The sequence below is a fragment of the Ictidomys tridecemlineatus genome, chromosome 14, assembly GCF_052094955.1.
Source record: "Ictidomys tridecemlineatus isolate mIctTri1 chromosome 14, mIctTri1.hap1, whole genome shotgun sequence".
Taxonomy (NCBI): Eukaryota; Metazoa; Chordata; class Mammalia; order Rodentia; family Sciuridae; genus Ictidomys; species Ictidomys tridecemlineatus.
Window position 1 is genome coordinate 14,692,850 of NC_135490.1, and position 20,151 is coordinate 14,713,000.

Sequence of the window (20,151 nt, forward strand, 5' to 3'; positions counted from 1 at the left end):
CTTCCAAAATCTCTGAAGGAAGGACTACTCTTGGTTCCAATTTACGGACAAGGAAATGGAATCTTGGAGAGGTGGCAGCAGTGTCCTAGATGAAGGGAGAAGCGGATTACAGAAGATTACAACCTCCAGAGTGGATAGGGGAGGGGAGGGGAGGGGAGGGCTGGGGGTGCAGGCTTGGGGTGAAGTCTGGAGGAATGCGGGGAGAGGGGAGGGGGCAGGGCAGATCACCAGCCAGGCTGGGTTCTGCACTGAGTGGACAGCCAGGTGCCTGATGCACCTGTGCACACACCTGCCCCAGAGCTGTTAACCAAGATGCACAGGCTTCACAAGGTAAGCCCTGCCACTGGCTAGGTGTAAAGCCCAAGGCCATGTCAGGCATGGTGGCTCATGCTCCAATCCCAGGACTCTGGTGGCTGAGGAAAGAGGATCACAAGTTTGAGAGCAGCCTGGGCAAATTGGCAAGACCCTGTCTTGAAATTAAAAAAAAAAAAAAAAAAAAAGACTGGGGATGTAGCTCAGTGGCAAAGTGTCCCTGGGTTTAATCCCCAATGTACAATACCCCAAGGCCTCCCTTCCTACAGCTGGCAGATGGGGCAGTACCAGTGCCCAGCTCTGCACCTAGATTCATGCCACGTGCACAGAATCTGGGGAAAAGCAGCCTCAGACAAAGTCCTGCCTCTCTAATGACATCTGAGGGACTTGCTCCACTGCTCTGGCTGGGGCATCGACTCTGGCCAGGGCTGATGGGGGAGGGAGACAGAGGTGACCCCCTTTCCTAAGCTGTGGGAGGTTGCCCATCAGCCCTTTCAGAGAAGGATCCTGACAACATCCAGGTCCCGATTCTCTAGGAGGCGGTGACGTAAGAATCCCCCAGCGACGCGGGGGAGGAGGAGACTGGAAGGAAGCAGCCCTGCTCAGCTGAGCAGCCAGCCCCCACAGCCGGCTTCCCTTTCTCTTTGCTTTGGGAAGGAGCTTGCTAGGCTGTGGATTGAGGTGGAGGAGCCAGGACCCAGAGCCCTGGAACAGCAAGAGACGGAGCAGTCACTGAGCTGATACCTCCCACCCACCCTTGTGGAGGAACCCCATCCCCCTTGGTGGTAGCCTCAGGGGAGGAGGGAACCAGGGTGTCATTCATTCTTCCCCATCTGCACCACGTTCTGGGAACAGGGCTGAAACCACACTGCCACCCCTGCCCTGAAGATGGCACAGCCTGCTCCAGGTAGAGAGGCAGATCAAGAGCCGGCCTGCTGGGGCGTGGTGCGGGGTAGGGGCTTACCCAGCACATCAGAGTCCAGGGTTCCTCCGCTGCAGCCCAGCGGGGGGGGGGGGGGGGGGAGTCAAAGCAAACTCATGAACCTTCTTTGTAGCCCCGAAGGAAAGGTGGGTACAACACAGAGAAGAAGGGTAGGTGGGCGAGGTCTGAGGTTTTGCTTCTGGCCTTGCACTCCGGCTGAGCATCTGCTGAGCTGTGGTGTCCAGCTCTGTGCTAACAGCAAAGACAGAAATTATGCCCCCTGCCTTTAAGGACTCCAAGCTCCAGTGAGAAGCCGAGCCCCATGAAAGAGGGAATAGGTCTATAGACAGAAATCAGGAGAATAAGGTGAATCCTGGCTCCGCTCTCACTCCATGTGATGCTCAATGTGCCCCCTGTCCTCCCAGGGCCTCCTTTCCTCCTTAGGAAATCGGAACAAAGAATCCCCTTGGGAGAATTTAAAATTGGTTTAAAAATTTAAGATGTGCTGGGCACAGGGGTGCATGACTGTGATCCCAGGGTCTCAGGAGGCTGAGGCAGGAGGATCGCAAGTTGCAGACCATCCTCAGCAACTTATCAAGACCTTGTCTTAAAGTGAAAGTAAAATGGGCTGTGGATGTGGCTCAGTGGTAGAGCAACCCTGGGTTCAATCCCTAGTATCAAAAAAAAAAAAAAAAAGAAAAAAGAAAAGTCCTGAAGTATTTTGTACATGCAGAAATGTGCACAAATCATGGATGACAAATTTCCAGAATTTTCGTACAAATAGAACCCATGCTAAGAGATGGAGCTTTAACAGCACCCCAAAGTCCCTCTCCTTTCTTCCCCATCACTACCCCCTCCCCTTTCTGGCACCATAACTTTTAACTGTTTTAAAAATTAAACTTCTTAATGGAGTAACATCGTGCACTGCTTTGAAAGGTCCGTGCCGTGGTGTGTAGCAGTTGTTCCCTGTTCTCACTGCTCCACAATATTCAGTAGCCCAGGTAACTTATCCTAGCATCCGAAGGCTTAGGTTTCCAGAAGGCATTAGATCTCCCATGTTGGGACGCTTGCACACAATGCTGCCGGGTCTTTTAGCAAACATATGTCCATTTCCACCAAGGGTATGTAGGAGTGGAATTGCTGGGTCATGCTACGTGCACAAGTTCAGCTTGAACAGACTGCACCAGGCGTCTTCCCCGCGCAGCTAAGTGTCCGCGCTCCAGCCAGCAGCAGGCAGAGTTTCACTGGCTTGCTAGTCTCCCCAACCCTTGGTATATCAGGCTTGTTTGTTGACCATTCTCGTGGTTAGCTAAAAGTATTTCATGATGATATTAATTTATATTTTCCTGATGACTAATCGTGATCAGCCCTTTTGAATACCTTCTCAACCATTTGTACATCCTATTTTATGGAATGCCTATTCAAATATTTTGCTCATTTTGAATTTGGTTTCTGTGTATTTTTTTTTTTTTGAGATTTACAAGCACTCTTTTTCATGTCCTGATAGGAATATATTATCATATATACATAGTGTAAATACTGTGCTTTTTAATATATAAGTTGCTGGGATTTTTGTTGTGATTGTATTGACCCTATAAAAATATGGAAAGAAGTAAAATGTTTAGAATATCAAGTCTTCTGATCCACGAACCTGTCATATCTCAGCATTCATTTGGATTTTCTTATGTGTTACAATAATAATTCACAGTTTTCAGTGTAGATGTCATATGTAAGTTCGTATTCATTCCCAAGCATACTGTTTTGTAGATGGTATGTTCTTTACAATCTCTTATTTATTTGTGGCTAGTATATAAAATGACAATTGCTTTTGTACAATGATCTGGTGTCCAGACTTTACTGAGTTTATTGTGAGGATTAAGTAAGATAATGGGTAAGTGCCAGGTACATAGGGGGCTTAATGACTCTTTTTTTTTTTTTTTTTAAAGAGAGAGTGAGAGAGGAGAGAGAGAGAGAGAGAGAGAGAGAGAGAGAGAGAGAGAGAATTTTTAATATTTATTTTTTAGTTCTCGGCGGACACAACATCTTTGTTGGTATGTGGTGCTGAGGATCGAACCCGGGCCGCGCGCATGCCAGGCGAGCGCGCTACCGCTTGAGCCACATCCCCAGCCCGGCTTAATGACTCTTATCAGTGCACGAAAGAGCTGAGGCAGGTCAGGGGCAGGACCAGTACTTTGGGGAGTGGTGATGAAGGAGGGTCGCAGCCTCAGGGGGATGGTGAGCTTAGTGAGGGCAGGATTCAATGGCCAAAAAGTAGAAGAGAAACAGTGTGAGAACAGAAAGAAAACTGTCCTGACTGAGCCTCAGGGATTGGAGTCACGAATGAACTGGGATACAACACTGTCCTTTGTGGTTTTCGAAGTCCTTTTGCATTCACTGTGTCATTGATCCTCATTGATGCCTATGGGGTCACCCCATGTGAGGTCTTTATGTCCTTTCAGAGATAAAGGAAAGGGGCTCAGGGCTCAGGAGCTCAAGAGGTTTGGTTAAGGTCTGCCCCAGGGAAATAAGTGGGAAGAGAACTTTCAGGAACAACGTTTTGATTCGTGACTTTAATGGATTTCTTTTTTTTTTTTTTTTGGCGGGGGGGGGGGGGGGTTGTCTTTTTTTTTTTTTTTTTGGTATCAGGGATTTGAACCCAGGGTTGCTTACCCACTGAGCCACATCCCCAGCCCTTTATAATATAATAGGGTCTTGCTGAGTTGCTAAGGGCCTCCTTAAGTTGCTGAGGCTGGATTTGAACCTATGATCCTCCTGCCTCAGCCTCCCAGTCCACTGGGATTACAGGCATGCACCACTGTGCCGGACTTAATGGAAGGGTTTTCTAAGAGAACAAGATAGTAGCATGGCTCTTGATGAGACATGTCACGGAGCAGTGAGACATATGGGCCAGATGAGTACTGAAATCTGCACTGGGACACCCTTATGCAGAATGGCTGGAGGCAGGAGAGGCCAGCAGGCCCTCTGGAGGCTGTCATTACACACTGAGCAGCTGATGATGCAGGCCCTGGGATGGGGAGGACAGACGTGGATATGAGCCAACAAGAAGGAGAACCACAGAATGTGGCCAGGGACCTGGGCCAGGTCCACACACCCCCTGTGTGGCACAACATAGGGCGGTGAACTTCAGGCTTTTGGTTCTCAATTCTCTGTTAAAAAAAAAAAAAAAAAAAAGACTGGGTGTGTGGCTCAGTGGTAGAACACTTGCCTAGCCTGTGTGAGGCCCTGGGTTCAATCCCCTGCACCACACATACACACAAAGTGAAATGTGTATGCCTTCTACCCCTTGCAACTAATCTCATGGTTTAAACAAAACAAATTCCTTCCCCCTCATCTGCTGCTCTTTTGGACCCTCTCTCTCAGCTCAGGACTGCAGGTCCCAGCTCCTGCCACACACTGACCTCGTTAATCTTCAGAAGGGCAGCCCCACTCAGCCTCCCAGAGACAGCCTGCCCTGCTCTGTGTCCGCCCTGCAGCTCAGCCTTTTCAAGTGCCTCCTGGCCTTGCCCCCTCAGCATGAGGCTGAACCTGGTGTGGGCCAGGTTCAGCCTCACCAACTGTCCTTATACCAACTGTCTGTCCTTCCTTCTCAAAGTTGTTTGGTCCCCGATCCCACAGGAGCCTCTCCAAGTGTCTGTACTGGAAGGAGAAGGTACACTGCCACCCATGGGCAGATGATAAAGGGACCCCCTACCCCCCACCCAAGAATGACTCATTCAAGACCACACAGACAGCTGAGGCCCAGCAGGGCAAGGCCAAGACACCACACCTCGAGGTCATTGTCATTGTTACTCTAAGAGGGGTTGGCCCTCTGTGGCTTGGGCAACCCTGAGAGTCCCTACACAGTTGGCGCTCCGTATCTGCGGGTTCCACGTTCATGGGCACAGCCAATCACAGATCGGAGATGTTTTTTGAGGGGGAAAAAAATAAATTGTGTCTGTACTGACAGTGAACAGACTTTTTTTCTCATCATTATTTCTCAAACAAGAGAGTATAGCCACTATTTACATGGCACTTCCATCAAATTGGGCACAATTTAAACATAGGAAGGATGAGCCTAGGTTATAAGCCAATATACCACTTTCACAGAAGGGACTTTTATAGAGTATCTGCAGGTCTTAGAATCCAAGGGGACTCACGGAACCAATCCCTGCAGATACCCAGGGACTGAGTATTCAATTGGTTTTTACCTAACAGCAAGTCAGCCATTGACTTGAGTTTCCATTGATCCTAGGCTGGAAGAATGTCCAGAGGATTCTCTCTTTTCTTTCCTCTGCCTCTGCTCTCCACTGGAGAAGCCAGACCCCGGGCAGGCAGGATGTCACAGCTACTCGGGCTTGATGTGCAGTGACGGGGCTGGGCAGGCAGTTTGTCCTCTGTGACCTAGAGTTGCAGCCTGCAGACCCGAGCCCTTCCCCTCTGTGCCCCAGCCACGCCAACATCTCTGCAGTCTCTCCTCACTCTGTCCCGCCAGTTTGAACTACTAGTCTGCATGAGCCATACCCTCATCCTTAATGGGCCTATGTCTCCCTAGAACACCTGGCAGAGAGGGGAAATTGAAGAAACCACGGTCTACTTGGAAATGGCTCTCCATGTGAGCGCCGAAACCGCATCCCTCTCTGGGCCTCCAGCTATGCCTCAGTCTGTTCAGGCTGCTATAAAAAGACAGCAGCACAGACTGCAGACAGCAGAAGGGTTTTTTTCTCTCAGTTCTGAGGGCTGAGAATCTAAGATCAAGGCGCTGGCAGGTTCATTGTCTGGTGAGGCCCAGTTTCTGGCTCATAGAGGATATCTTCTTGCAGGGTTCCCACATGGTGGAAGGCACAAGTTCTCTCTCGGGGTCTTTTCTAGGGATATTGATCCCATTCATGAGGACTCCATCTTCGTGACTGCCTCACTTTCCAAAGGCTTCAATCACATTGGTGATTAATTTCCAATCTGGGAATTTGGAGAGGATTTAAACAATCAGAGCTTGGCAAGCTCAACCCCCTTTTCCCATCACACAGTCCCAGCACTTCCAAGCGTCCACGAGTTGTCTCCTGTTTCTCACCCCTAAAGACCAGCAAAACCACTTGGACAGGTCACTGGGCTCCGATACCTCCCTGAGAGCTCTTGTCCAGGGATTGTCACACTTCAATCCACTCCCAACCCCTGGGAGATTTTCTATGGCCAGTGAAAATAGAAAGGAAACAGCCATATCTTACTTAAAATGTCAAAACGGGACCAACATTTATTGAGCACCTGCTGTATGCTAGATGCTATGCGACGCATTACATATGCTCTCATCTAACCTTTAGAAACTCCCCAAGGTGTATATATCAACAGTTTCTGATCAGGGAAGATTCTGCTCCCCAGAGAATATTTGGCAATGTCTAGAGACATTTTTAAATGTCACAATTGGCAGAGAGAGAGAGCTGGGAGAGTAGGTACAGCTATCCTCTTGTGTGTAGAGACCAGGGATGTTGTCAAACTGCCTACCATACACAGGACAGCCAAGAAGTACAGATATGGCTTGTTTAGTGATGGGCACATGTGGTGAAAAGCATGTCTTGAGGTGATTTTTGTCATTGTGCAAACATCATCGAGTGAACTTACCCAAACCTAAATGGCACAGGTCAGTGTCTCTGTGTGGCCTCTTGCTGTCATCAAGAGACACAAACATAAGATGTGTGTGGCTGCTGCTGGCAGAACAGCATGCTATTTTATTGTAAACTTATTTTTAATAAGTGAAGCAATATGCTCTAAAACAATGATCCAAAGTATGATAAATACCTGTACCTCTAAAGTACTTGTTTGTTATCAAGTTTCAAGTGTATTTATCTCTATATGCTCAATTTTCACATGACTGACAGCACAGTAGGTTTGTTTGAATCAGTATCACTACGAATAATAATGTTACATTACACATCATTATGACATCACTAGGTGACAAGAGTTTTTTTTTTGGCTCCATATCATCTTATGGGATACAATAGTGGTCCCATATACTTATGCATATACACTACCTATAGTGTATATGTGGTCCATTGTTGACCCACATATTTTGTGGTGCGTGACTGTAGCTAACCCAATTTGTCAGTCTTGCCTAGGCAGAGAAACCTAAGTGCAACTTACAAATGCAAAAAGAATAATTGTCGTTCAAAACCACTAAGTAACTTCCTGAAAGCTCTCTGTCTGGGCAGAGCTCAGCTGTAACCCACATCTGTCTGATCCCAGACTCTCAGCTGTTCTGATTACAAAATGCTCCTGTTGAGGAGCAACTGCCCTTTAGGCCATATCTGTTCTGGAAAGAACAGATTCCATTGTTTCTCACTAAGCAGGCAAACATCAGCCTGACTTTGTGGGCCCTGGAGCCAGGCAAGCCTGGGAGCAGCTGCTCAAGTGCAAACCTTTCTCACCAGGTGCTCGGGACAGCTACAAGCCCTGCCCCTTTCCTGCCCCAAATTTGAAATCTCCTCTGAGCAATTAAGATAGACGCACATGAATGGGGCCTTATAAGTGCCAGTGGGTATTTCTAAGAAGCCTGTGGTCATGGGGTCCTAGGCCTCAGGATGACCAGGGAAGCCTGCTTCAGTGAGGGGTGAGGTTAGAGCGGACCTTGCAGGGCCTGGGGGTGGGACTTCAGCTCTCAGGGCAGATGTTCTGGTCCCAAGGTCAGGGAGAAGCCAGCCTGTTCTCGGGGCCTGGAGGCGGCCAGGGGCTACCCTCTGGCATTACCGTATCACGATAGCCCCATTCTCCCGTGGCTGTTTGCTCTCTGATCTCTTATTTCATGGTCTTCCTTCTGCTCTGCTTACTCTTGTGACTTTCCTCACAATCCCACCGACCATCTCTTCAACCATCACCTTAAAAAATATTGAAAAGACCCTGTTCCTATAAGCTGCTCTGGGAGAACACCCGTTCTTCCCACCACTGTGATCGATCGTGCAGCCCCTGAAGCAGTGATTTGAAAGACTATAGAAGCAATGTGTGTGTGTGAGCTGAAGGTCCTGCCGCAGAGCTGGCTGGTTGGAGCAGGATTCACTGGAAGATAATTCTGGGAGGTGCTAGAGAGCCTGGAGGGCCAAGCAAAAAGTAGGGTGCATCTCCAAAACTGGCTGGTTCTGGGATGGAGGGGAGGGGAAGAAGCTCTATCTGTCGCTGACAGCCCTTTAGAGAAGGGAGCCGCCGGGATGGCCCCAGCCCCCCTCCACAGCATCCACCAAAGTCTCCTGGTTCTTCTCGAAATAATCTTAGTATCCCAGACTCCCCGGCTACTGGAAGGGAGGGCAGTTCTGCACTCAGGCGGTGCTGCCCTTTATTCCAAGTGTCCTCACTGCTAATGGGGCACGGGGTCTGAACACATGGCGCACGCGCCTCTGTGCATGTGGCAGCAGGAGGAATTATCCCATGAATGTCAATGAATGGGCAGGGACAATGAGGTACAGTGAACGAGGAGTTGCAAGGGGCCTTTCATGAGGACGCAATGACAAGCGAGCTCCCAGCCAGGGGGACACTCACTACCCACATGCAGAAAATCCCAGAGGGCTTTCCGCCTGATGGAACAGGGCTGCGCTGGGACTGAAGTCCCTCCAATTAGCGCTATTACTGGGCAGAGGACAGGAGGAGGAGGGGTGCTCGCTTCCTGGGGGATGCTCTAAGGCCAGGGCCAGTTCTTCCAAAGAAAGGCCTGAGAACAGGAGGGAAACCAGCCCCGTCTTTCCTCTGATGGAACTTGCAGGGGCTGGGGGCAGGGCCTGAGCAAATCAGCACTTTCCCCTCCCCAGGATGTCAAAGGGCTGCGTCAATGCTTCTCTGTCGGTCAGTGGCATTTCTGCTTCTTGGGACAGAATCTGAATCTGGAAAAGGAAATTGTGCTGTAGCAATAGCTGAGGCTACGTATCTACCATGTTTAAGTTTTCTTCACAGCAACCCCCTAACATTTCTTCTTCCAACCCCTTTGAGCCTCCCTGGCTTCTCTTCTCGTCCTTGTATAGTTCAGCTGGGTATGTAGAGACATGGAAACCAGCCTTTAGTCTCAGAGAAGCCCAAAGATGGATAATGGATAAGGAGCAGGCTATTAAAAAATGGGATAAGATCGGCTGGGTGCAGTGGTGCAGGCCTGTAATCCCAGCGACTTGGGAGGCTGAGGCAGGAGGATCACAAGTTCAAATCCAGCTCAGCAACTTGTCTAGACCCTTCTAGTAGCTGGAGTCTATTGCACTAAGGTTATTTCAAGAAATACTGGCCCTAAGCAAGACCCTGCCTCTAAGTGCAAAAAAAAAAAAAAGTGGAGGGGGATCAGATCAGTGCTATGAAAGTTTCAGACCCCCTTTTGAGAAACGTCAGACAAAAAAGCAAGGAAAACATGGGAAGTCTTCCCAGAGGAAGCAATATTGACCTGGACCTGGAGGAGCACATTTTACGGGCTGGAGGCTGACACCATGGGGGCAAGGTGTGAAAAATTCTTGGTTGAAGCCACAGCCCGAGCAAGGATATGGAATATGAAGGAAAGGAGGAAGACCAGAAAGAGCTGGGAAGAAGGGCATGGAGGGTCCTGTGTGAACAGGGAGAAATGAAGAGAGGAGAGTGAGGAGAGCCATGTGGCAGGAAGCCCACTCATTCGTTCTTTCGTCCATTCAGTGGACACTTTCCTGAGCTCCAACTCTGTGCCAGGCACAGTGCTAAATGATGCAGAGGTGTGGAAGTCCACGGAGCTCGCAGCTGATGGGCTATTTCCACACACGTCTGCTGCTCCGGCTTCCCTCCAGTACCAGAATTCCCAGACTCTGCACCAAGCCAGAGTTGGCAGTAGACATGGACAGCCCCACTGGGAAGTAGCCAGGATGCTGACAAATCCTGGTGTTTTGGATCCTGCACCAGATTCTTGGCTCTGTGATGGTGGAGACAGAGAAAAGGGTGCTCTGAGGACATTTTCCGGGGTGCTGGGATTTTTCCCGTGCTTGACCCTTCTCCCTCCAACTCTTAGAGTAACCTCTGGATTGAAAATGCCCAGTAAAGGCCCAGTTCTTGAGCCACTGTTCTCTGGCTCATCCTGTTAAAATGTATCCTGGCCTTATGTGCTTGCACTCACTCGATCCTGATGTCCAGTCTCGAGAGCATCTGGAAAAGTCACCTACTCTTCAAGCCACTGTATCTTAAAATGAATCAAACAAAACAAACCCATCCCAGGATTGTCTTATTTCTTGATAACCGGAGGCCTCTTACGGATTTTCTTTCCTTCTTTTTGGAGGTGGTGGGAATGGGGCCGTGGGAAGGTGGCCACTAGCTGTATGGATTCCTCTTCCCATTGTGACATGTTCCAGTCTCTGAAAGCTGCCTTCATTTCTGCAGGCTGCGTGATTTCTTCCACCCATCTTAGGGTGCCCTCCACCCCACACCTCCTGGCTCCCAAGCCCAGAGTCCCAGTCCTTAATGGCAGTTCAGCCCGCTGGCCAGCATGTGATGTCCACACAAAGGAATCGGATGTCCTTGCCCAGCAGCAGTGAGCTCATCGCCAGCAGTGCCCATGCAGCCTCTGGGGCTTGCGCCCCTACTTTGGCCGTGCACCCTCATCCTCCTCTCCCTGCTCCCTCCCTCTTCAGTCACTCCGTTTACATTTCCCCCACTGTCCTCATGGGCCTCCTCCCCCTGCCTCCCTGCTCTCCCCTCTCTGGGGCCTTGCAGTGAGGCTTCTGGGTGGCACAGGGGCAGTGCGGCTGGGGTGATGGGGTATGCACATTTCTCCCCCCTCCCCTCCCTACACAGTACTCTTTGTTTCCCTCTACTGTCCCCCAGGAACCCAGATCACACCCTCTGAGACACACTCAGGGCCACTACATCTTTGTTTTTGATCCTATCACTCCAGGGAGCCTTTTAGTCAGGGGCCAAGGGTCAGGTCAAGGGGTCACTGAGGACTAATTTAATTTTCTTTTGTACAAATCCCAGCCTCTGGCCTAGGTAGGGCCAGCACCTCATCCTAGATTTCCTGGGTCTTTTCCTCTTATTCGGTTCTGAAGTCTCACATTCCAGGAATTCCCACAGTCCCCAGCAAACAGTGGGTTGCCCAAGTTCTCTGCACAAAATAGTATTTGGAGTACAGAAAAATTCACACCCACAGGCACACCACTCCAGTGCCACACACACCTTCACCCCAGCAGGTCCACGAGGAAGGTCTAACATGGGTCTGCACACTCCTGGACGCCCCAGCCCTGGCCAGACGCTCAGAGGAGCATGCCACCGAGGCCTGGTGCTGTCAGAGAAGTCTTCTCTGTCACATGCTGGGGTAGAGCCTGTCCTAGCTGTGCTGGGGCTCCCAAGGGTATTCCAAGGTACCCAAGGGTGGGATTAGGGATGAGAGGTTGACAAACACCTGCTGTGTAGAGTGTTGTGGTGCTGTAGTTAGGGCAGGTAGTTCATAGAAACCGTGCACCATGAGACAGAATGATTTTTTATTAATTAATTTATTTTAATTAGGTATATAAAGCAGCAGAATGCATTTTGATTCATTGCACACAATTGCAGCACAACTTTTCATTTCTCTGGTTGTACCTGAAGTAGCGTCACACCATATGTGCAGTCACACATGTACCTAGGGTAATGATGTCCCACTCCTTCCACCATCTTTCCTGCCCCCATGGACCCTCCCTCCTCTGTGCCCCATCAAATTTCCTCCATTTTTCCCATGCCTCCCCCGTCCCCATTATGGATCAGCATCCATAGATCGGAGAGAATTATTCGGCCTTTGGCTTTTGGGGATTGGCTTATTTAACTTAGCATGATATTCTCCAACTCCATCTGTTTGTCTGCAAATGCCATAATTTTATTCTCTTTTAATGCTGAGTAATATTCCATTGTGTATATGTAACACAGTTTATTTATCCACTCACCTATTGAAGGGCATCTAGGTTGGTTCCACAGTTTAGCTATTGTGAATTGAGCTGCTATAAACATTGATGTGTCTGTGTCCCTGTAGTACGCTGTTTTTAAGTCCTTTGAGTATAGTCCTTTGAGGAGAGGGATAGCTGGGTCAAATGGTGGTTCCATTCCCAGTTTTCTAAGGAATCTCCATACTGCTTTGATTGTTAAACACATATTTATCCATTCAGTCAATAAACAGATAAAGCCTTGGGCCAGGTACTGTGCTAAAGTCATGGTTGGGTAAATCACAGTTTGATGGTCCTTCAGGAAAAAAGATAGGAATGAAGAGACGCTGGGTGGCAGTGTGATTAATGCTGATATGTGAATGAGCCCAGAAGCCTGCAGGGACACGGCAAGGCTTCCAGCTGCCAGTGCTGTCTGAGTCCTCCTGGGCTTCAGGTGTGGGAGTAGCATAGGAAACCTGGGGAGAGGCGCAGGAGGAAATGGGGCATGTGCAGAGCTCTGGTCGGCGAGAGGAGGGGCAGAAAGGGAGGGAAGCCTTGGTGTCATAGGCCCTGACGGTTCAGCCATCAAGTCCTGGTTGTGAAGGCCTTGAACTGGTTAGGAAACTTAGACTTTACCCTCTGAGCAACAGGGAATCCTTGGGAGAACTTGGAAAAGAGTGAAGAGCAGTCCCACGAATATCCCAAGAGAATCTGATGGCAGGGGGACTCGGTGGTGGGGGAGTTGGAGGGAAACAGTGGTTTTGAAGAAAATCAGTAATGAGACAGAATTTGTCATGGTCAGAGGTAGGGGTGAGGGCCTGGTCTCGGGGCTTCAGGCCTGGCTGGCATCCTTGGGGTCAGGATTCTGACTTGCTGCCAGGGAACCCGGGAGGAAGGGCACCTTGCGGGAAGAGGGGGTGACGTTTAATCTTGTTTGTCAATTTAACTGGATTGAGAGACACCGAGAAAATTGGTAAAGCCTACTTCTGACTGTTTTTGAGGGTGTTTCCAGAAACAATTTGTGTGTGGATCAGCAAACTGGAAAGACCCTCCCTGAATGAGACACACACACACACACACACACACACACACACACACACACACACACACTCTATTGGTTCTGTTCCTCTGAAGAACCCTGACTAATACAATTGGTTATGGCAAGAAAGAAAGAATGACGAATTCTGCCAGGCACGGTGGCATCCACCTACAGTCCCAGCTTCTCAGAAGGCGGAGGCAGGAGGATGGCAAGTTTAAGGCTAGCCTCTGTGACTGAACGAAACCCTGTCTGGGAAAAAAAATAACTAAACACAGCTGCGGCATAGCTCAGTGGTAGCGTGCTTGCCTAGCACATGCAAAGCCCTGGGTTCCAAATGGTGAATCCTGTGGTGGACATGCTGGGTTTGAGACAGGGTGGTGCCCCCACATGAAGAGCAGTTGGATGTTTGGCTCAGGAGCTCAGGAGCTCAGGAGCAGGCTGTGAGTTGCAGACTCAGACCTGAAGATCAGCACCATGTGGAGGAGGAGAAACCACAGGCAGGGCTTCAGCAGAACAGGAGCAGGGGCAGAGTCCACGAAGGAACCCTGAAGAGCGTCCACACTGAAAGGGATGAGAAAGGTAAAGAGGACAGGGAAGCAGAGGCCAGGGGGACCTGAGCTGTGTCATGGAGCAAGGAAACTTTCAAAATGGCTGGAGTGAAGAAACCAAGGATTGACTGGGATTGACGGGGAGGTCAAGTTGGATAATTAGACATGCACCTCAACACAGGGTGGAGTTCCTCCCCAACAAGCCCATCATACGTTTACGATGTTGAAGGTCAAGAAGGCATTTAACGCTGGTGGTCTCCCTCTGCTATGGTGGCTTCCTGGGAGGTGTGGCCTCCTGCCACTGCCCAGCATCTCAGGAGAGTATTGGACTTCATGTAGCTAGGCCGGGAAAAGATCAAAATGCAAAAGGCATACTATGGTTTTTTACTAAATGCCGATTACTTTGCACCATCGTAAAGTCAAAAAATCCTAAGTTGAGGCACAGTTAAGTCAAACCATTCTAAGTTCGGACCATCTAGATTGAAAAGACCTATTGGACTTCACAGCCCTGGAAAGCAGTTCCAGTGAAAGATGGTGACAGAAGCCAGGCTGCTATGGATTGAAGAGGGGGAGGGACGTGAGCAAGCAGCAATGTGAGTATATATAGCCTGTTCTCTCCAGAACCTTGGCCATGAACAGGAAAGACAGTTTCTGGAGGGGAAAATGGAGCTCAGAAGCTTGTGGGTTGCTTTTTAGGTTTTGGATTTGGTTTTGGTTTTGCAGTGCTGAGGATTGAACCCAGGGCCTTGCCCTTGGCCAGGCAAGTGCTCTATCACTGAGCTACATGGCCAGCCCCTCCTGTTGTTTGGAATGGGGGCACTTGTACCTATTAACCGGAAAGCAAGAACTTGAAGAACTTCAAGGAAGAGAACACAAAATCCTTGGAGCAAGCCCCCTGAGAAGGTTGGAGGTGATGGGAGTCCTCCCACGCTAGAAAGATTAGCCTGATAAGAAGACAGACTTCTGTTTCATGGTGACAGACATAAGGGAGCCAGAAAGCACTTCAGAGTGGCAGGTTTATGAGTTGAGGGAATGAGATGAATTTCCTCGCAGCCACTCTCCCTGTGCCTGAATTGCAGAGATGAAGCCATCTGCAGGGAGAGAGGCAGCACAGTGGGTGAGACCTACGGAACAGCAGAGGTTTGACACACAGGACTTGAGAAAGGCCGAAAGGAGCAGTGGAAGTATCTGCTAGCTAGGAGATGGTGACGCTCTTCCATGCCCATCAGGATTTAGGGTCCAAGAGAATTTACTGTCTGGTTGATAGTGAACCAGACTAGGTGACTAAACCCTGCACAACTCCAGGAAGTCTACAAAGCCTGAGAAACCAGCCAGGGCTGGATCTGGAAGGGAGGAGGTGGACCCCAGAGGGGAGAAGGAGGGAAAGGGCACAGCCCCCCGAGAGTGGTCAGAGACACCAGCCAGTCAGGGTCTAGAATCAGCCAGCAGGAGGTCACACCAGATGTTCAATGCAACCTGATAGCAAGCGTCAGTGACCTTGTAAACTGTGTGCATGGGATGGGAGGCAGGCGTAGTTGGTAGAGCTCGGAATCGTGGGAGATGAGGTTTGAAGAAAGACTGGGCTTCAGTTGTATGGGACCTTAAGTGACAAGCAAAATATGCCATTTTTTCTCCTTTTTTTTTGTTTTTTTAATTAATTTTATTTTTTACAGAAATGGAGCACAACTTCTCATTTCTCTGGTTGTACGTGATGTAGAGTCACACCGTACCCATACAGAGGGGTAATAATGTCCATCTCCTTCCACCATCTTTCCCCCTAAATTTGTCATTTTCTAACATGACTTTACACACCTTTAAGGGCAGACTCTGCTTGCTGCCATATCTTCAGGGCTCTGATGGTGACTGTGCAAAGTAAGATATTCAATGAATACTTGGAATATTTTATCAATGCACAGATGCTCCCAGAAATTCACCCCTCCAGTGACAGATTTCTCTACCATCAGAACTACTGCTGGCATAGGTCCTGGGAGGTGGCAACTGAGAGGTGGGGTACCCGCCCATCAATCCAAGCCACAACTCCAGCTGCCACCTTTCCTGCCCCATGACGAGGGTACATGTGGGGAAGGAGGAACTCTGGCCTGTGAGCCCCTCTCAAATGGAGCTTTTAATAGTTGCCCAGGGTTATCATGAGGGAAGATGAGGTGAGGGCCCAGTGTGAAGGCACGTGGAGTTACAGCAGTCCCTGTAGGTAAAGCACCTGGCCAAAGGCCCCTTTAGCTGGAGCGCCTGACTACCCAGTTGCTTCCTGGCTTCTTGAGTTGAAAGAGGGCTAAGAGGTTGTGGGAAGGGACCAGGGGCAGGAGACACCCCACCTTCCTCCTACATTTATACCCCTGGCCTAGCCCACATGGGAGAAATATGGCTGATCCAGGACACGCATGGTGAAGTGACCTAACATCCCAGCGTGTGCCTGTTGTCCTAGTGTAATTAACACTAGCACCCCTTCTACTCTTAAAAAACATCTAGAAGGAAGGAAGGAAGGAAGGAAGGAAGGAAGAAAGGAGGGAGGGAGGGAGGGAGGGAGGGAGGACACCTGGATTGTATATATCCCTAGTGATCGCCATGCTTCTGTGTTCCTGGAAATCTTGTGCTGGGAATCACTGGCCTTGGCTGAGTACAGAGAGAAGCTGGTCTGTCTGGCGCGTTGGCTCAGTACCGAGCTTCTGCTGCACGTATGTCTCTTTGGCCACGGTCACCCTCCATTTCCAGTTCTATTGCCACAGGCCTGTGCCCCCGGGAAGGGACCATCAAAGGGAGTCCATGAAGGATTCAGGGTGTCCTTGAAGAAGTCTGTGTGCGAGGGGGTTCAGGCTAGACTCCCTCCGTCTGTTTTTGTATTTTGAGAGGACAGCGCCACCCAGGAAGCACCTAGAAGGCTTTTGAAGTCTTTGCGACATATCTCAAACATGCCCTCCCCCTACTCCGCTCGTCCAAGCCCTGACGTACATCCGGAGTTCCTTTCACTCCACGAGACCCTAAACATCCTCACTTTTAGTTCCACGGGCCCCCAATGGCTACCTGGGAAGAAGGAAGGAAGGGTTTTCTTTTTGTACTGAGGCCAGATAAGATTCCCCCTGGGGACTGGGTGGAGGGAAGGGTAGAGAAGACTGGGAGTGAGTGGGGGGTGAGGAATTATTCACATGACATCTAATTAAAATGCACATCTGGGTCCAATTCACAAGGCTGACCCATTTCCTGGGACTGCAAGACAAGTCCCTGTCCTCAAGGAGCCAGCAGTGGTAATCCCAACAGTGCTGTGACGGGCATGGGGCAGAGGTATAAAGAAAATGCGAGAACAGTGGTTCCTGGAGGTTGGTAGGCTTGGATTGGATTTCTTAGCCCACGTTGCCTTCTTCAGTCACAGTCAAGGGAGGTTTCTGCACCTGAGAAGCGGCCTCACAGAGGGAAGGGCCTGTGAAACTGACTGAGAGGGAAAGTGGCATGTTGGGGACGTGCCAGCCGGCCACGTCCACAGGGCTCAAGTGCAAGGAGGTCCTGGAGTGAAGCCCAAGGGACCCTGTGTCCCAGCTCCTCACAGCCTCCTTATGTACCTCTGTCCCTGTCGGCTGTAACCCTGAGCAGGAGGGTTCACAGAGGTGGAAGGGACAGAATCAGATACTTGGATGGCAACTAGGGGCCCATCTGCTGGCACCTTGGGGTTCTGAGAAAAGGTTAATGATCCTCACCGTTGGGGGTGTGGGGGTGGCAGGTTCTGGGCGTACAGAGGAGTGGCCTGTGTAGGGAGGCCAACTGGATGCTCCACAGGGGCTCCAAGGCCCCTTTGCTGCATGTGAGGCTCTGGATCACTAAGCCCCCAGGGAGAGGAAGAGGTGACCCAGAAGTCACATTCCCCAGCCAAGCACATCAGATGGCACCTGGAGAGGTTTGACTCGCGACCAGTGGAGACTTGTCAGGAATGGCCACCGGCTTCCTGGGTTATGCACAGACAGGCCCAGGCTGTGTAGCACACCAAAACACACTCAGGTACAGGACAACACCAGTACCCAGAGCCACCTGCCCTGAGGGACCAGCCTAGGTCATTTTCAGAGTTAGGAGTGTGAGATGTCCCCTCTGCCAGGGCTTCCCCAACTCCAGTCCCTTTTGAGTTCTACAATCTCAGGCACCAGCCCCCTGCCCCACCACACACACACACACACGCACACACACACAGGACACACTCGGTGGGTATGAACAGGGAGCCAGGTTGGGGCAAGGCGAAGGCAAAGAGGAGAAGCAGAGCCTCGTTGAGTCCCAGCTTGTATCCTGCTCCCGACTCTCCCACACCGTCCACCTGCTCCACTTCTCCCCATTCCCTACCCAAAGCCAAGCCCTCCCTGGGGTCTTGTAGGCCACAGAGGACTTTTGCTCCTTTCTGCCTCTGTCCCTTGTCACACTCTAGCACCAGCCAAGCTTAAGAGCTCCAACTGTTTATAGAAAGTCATCACCTGGCCCAGCTGGCATTGACCCTGGGAGTCCCAGGTGGCTGGCATGCAGATGGGCCTTGGCTTCATCTCCCGTCTGATCGGAGTATTTTTAAATCAGAGCCTGTCAGTATGGCATGATACCCCACCGGCCCTTCTTCCTCCCTGCTCCACTGTTAAAGATAGTGGGAAGCACCGGGGAGGGAGCCAGAGGCCACGTGCGCAGCCCCCACTCTGCTCCTGCTTGCTGTGTGGCCTCCGACAAGTCCCAGACCCTCTTTGGGTCTGTGGCCTCTAATGGAGGAGTGGTGAGCATCACAGGACTTACAAGCTTTTCTCACTTCTGTCATTCTGTGGCGGGGGGCAGGGGTGGGGGCAAGTTCTTTCTCCCGCTGCAGACTGCCTGGGACTCCTGACGGTGCTGGCAGGGTGGGCTTCAGGCACCTGTCATACAAGGGTGTGGTTGCCCCTGTGATGCCACAGAAGGGGTCCCAGTGCCCTCTGTTTTCAAGGGCACCATTAGCAAGGGGCTCCCTTCCCCCTTCCCTGCCTCTGACTCTTGGGTGAAATGGAATGTGACTTAGCTCTCACCTGGTATATTTTCCTCTGTCCCAGGAGCCTGGGCTGGAGTGCAGAGGATCATCATGTGGACCTGTGTACGGGTGAATGAAGGGTCAGAATTTTAGAGCGAGGGAGCCATAAAAGCATTCCTCGGAGTCAGAGAACTTGAAGGGAACTTGAGACATCTCCTGTCCAGGTGGGGACGCTGCGTTGTTTGATTTGCCAAACGCCAACCAGTCCCCAACTTTGGTACCTGGACAAGGGATGTCACAGAAATAACAGCATGTGACCACCCCCCACGCCAAAGCAATGGCCATCATTGCCAGTTTTTTCCCAACGGAGCCTGAACTTGGCCTCAGAATAATTTAGAAAGTCACAAAGTTGGTAAATAGGCAAAACCTGTGTTCAATCCCTGTCCAAGACCTGTTAGTTGTGGTGCTCGTTTACCCAGGTTCACAGCTGGATCGTCTTCAGGGATGTGCAGCAGGACCCTGGACATTCTGGCCTCCAGGGTCCTAATTAGTCCTGGGTTCCTTATCTGTCCAGGTGAGACGGGGAAGAAGTCCAGCCAGACACCCAGCCCTCCTCTGGAGATCTCACCTACTCCCTCATTTAGATCCCAGTCACAGCTCTTTAGAAGTGGCTCCCTTCATCCGCAAGACCCTGCTGCCCAGGGGTACCAAGTCATGAATGTGGAGCCTGCCTTCTGCTCTCTCACGGGGAGCAGCGACAGCAGCAGGTTGAATTTGCATGAGCTTTGCATGCAACTGGGGATTTATTTTTGGAAGGGGGAAGGGCAGGTCAGGATTGGCGGGCAATCTTATTCCTGCGGAGAACTGTCAATCAACACTGCCAAGACACAAGCTGCCCACCGGAATGGAGGGAGGCTCCGCCAGCCACTGAAGGCTGAGCGCTGGGGGGACCTGCACACAAAAGGCTGCCACAGAGTAGCTTTTGATTCCTCCGGAGCAGTGGGAAGCAGAATTGCTTCCGATTGTTCGCTGGATGGAATGACTCAGCCTGCCAGCGATTGCCCTTTCACTTTCCGCCTTTCCTGGGAATCCAAGTGCACTTAATTGAGAGCTGCGTGGGCCCCTGCTCCCGGCCCACCAGCAACCTGCTCCCTCTTAGCACCTCAGCACCCCTCAGCCTCTCCTCATGCTGCCCACACCCCTCCGCTCCCTTCCTTCTCCATTCTACCCCTCCGCCCCCTTCCTCCTCCATTCTCGCCTCTTTTTCATTCACTCAGAAAATACTTATTCAGCTTTGCACACGGAGCCCTCCCGGCCGCTGAGGTTTGCAGGCTGGGTTGAGATGATTAACTAGCTCAAAGGCTCACCCTGCCCCAGCCATGGCCCTTCGACCCCCTCCTCCCCAATCCAGAGCAGCAAATAGGAGGAGGGGTCAAGGACAAGAAACACAAACACTGGGAGGAATGCCAGATAAGAAAGCTGAGCCAGGGAGT

The 20,151-nt window shown here is 50.7% G+C and overlaps 1 protein-coding gene and 1 long non-coding RNA gene across 2 annotated transcripts in view; one reads left to right on the forward strand and one right to left on the reverse strand.

Annotated features, from left to right (window-relative positions):
* Window positions 1-20,151, forward strand: part of Lzts1 (leucine zipper tumor suppressor 1) — a 54,001-nt gene that overhangs the window by 13,019 nt on the left and 20,831 nt on the right. The gene's annotated exons all lie outside the window — the stretch shown is intronic.
* LOC144370296 (uncharacterized) lies at window positions 11,695-20,031 on the reverse strand. The gene is made up of 3 exons (XR_013430241.1): window positions 19,134-20,031; window positions 18,717-18,777; window positions 11,695-18,569 (listed from the first exon to the last, which is right to left on the reverse strand). It is a non-coding gene; the product is annotated as an uncharacterized LOC144370296 (long non-coding RNA).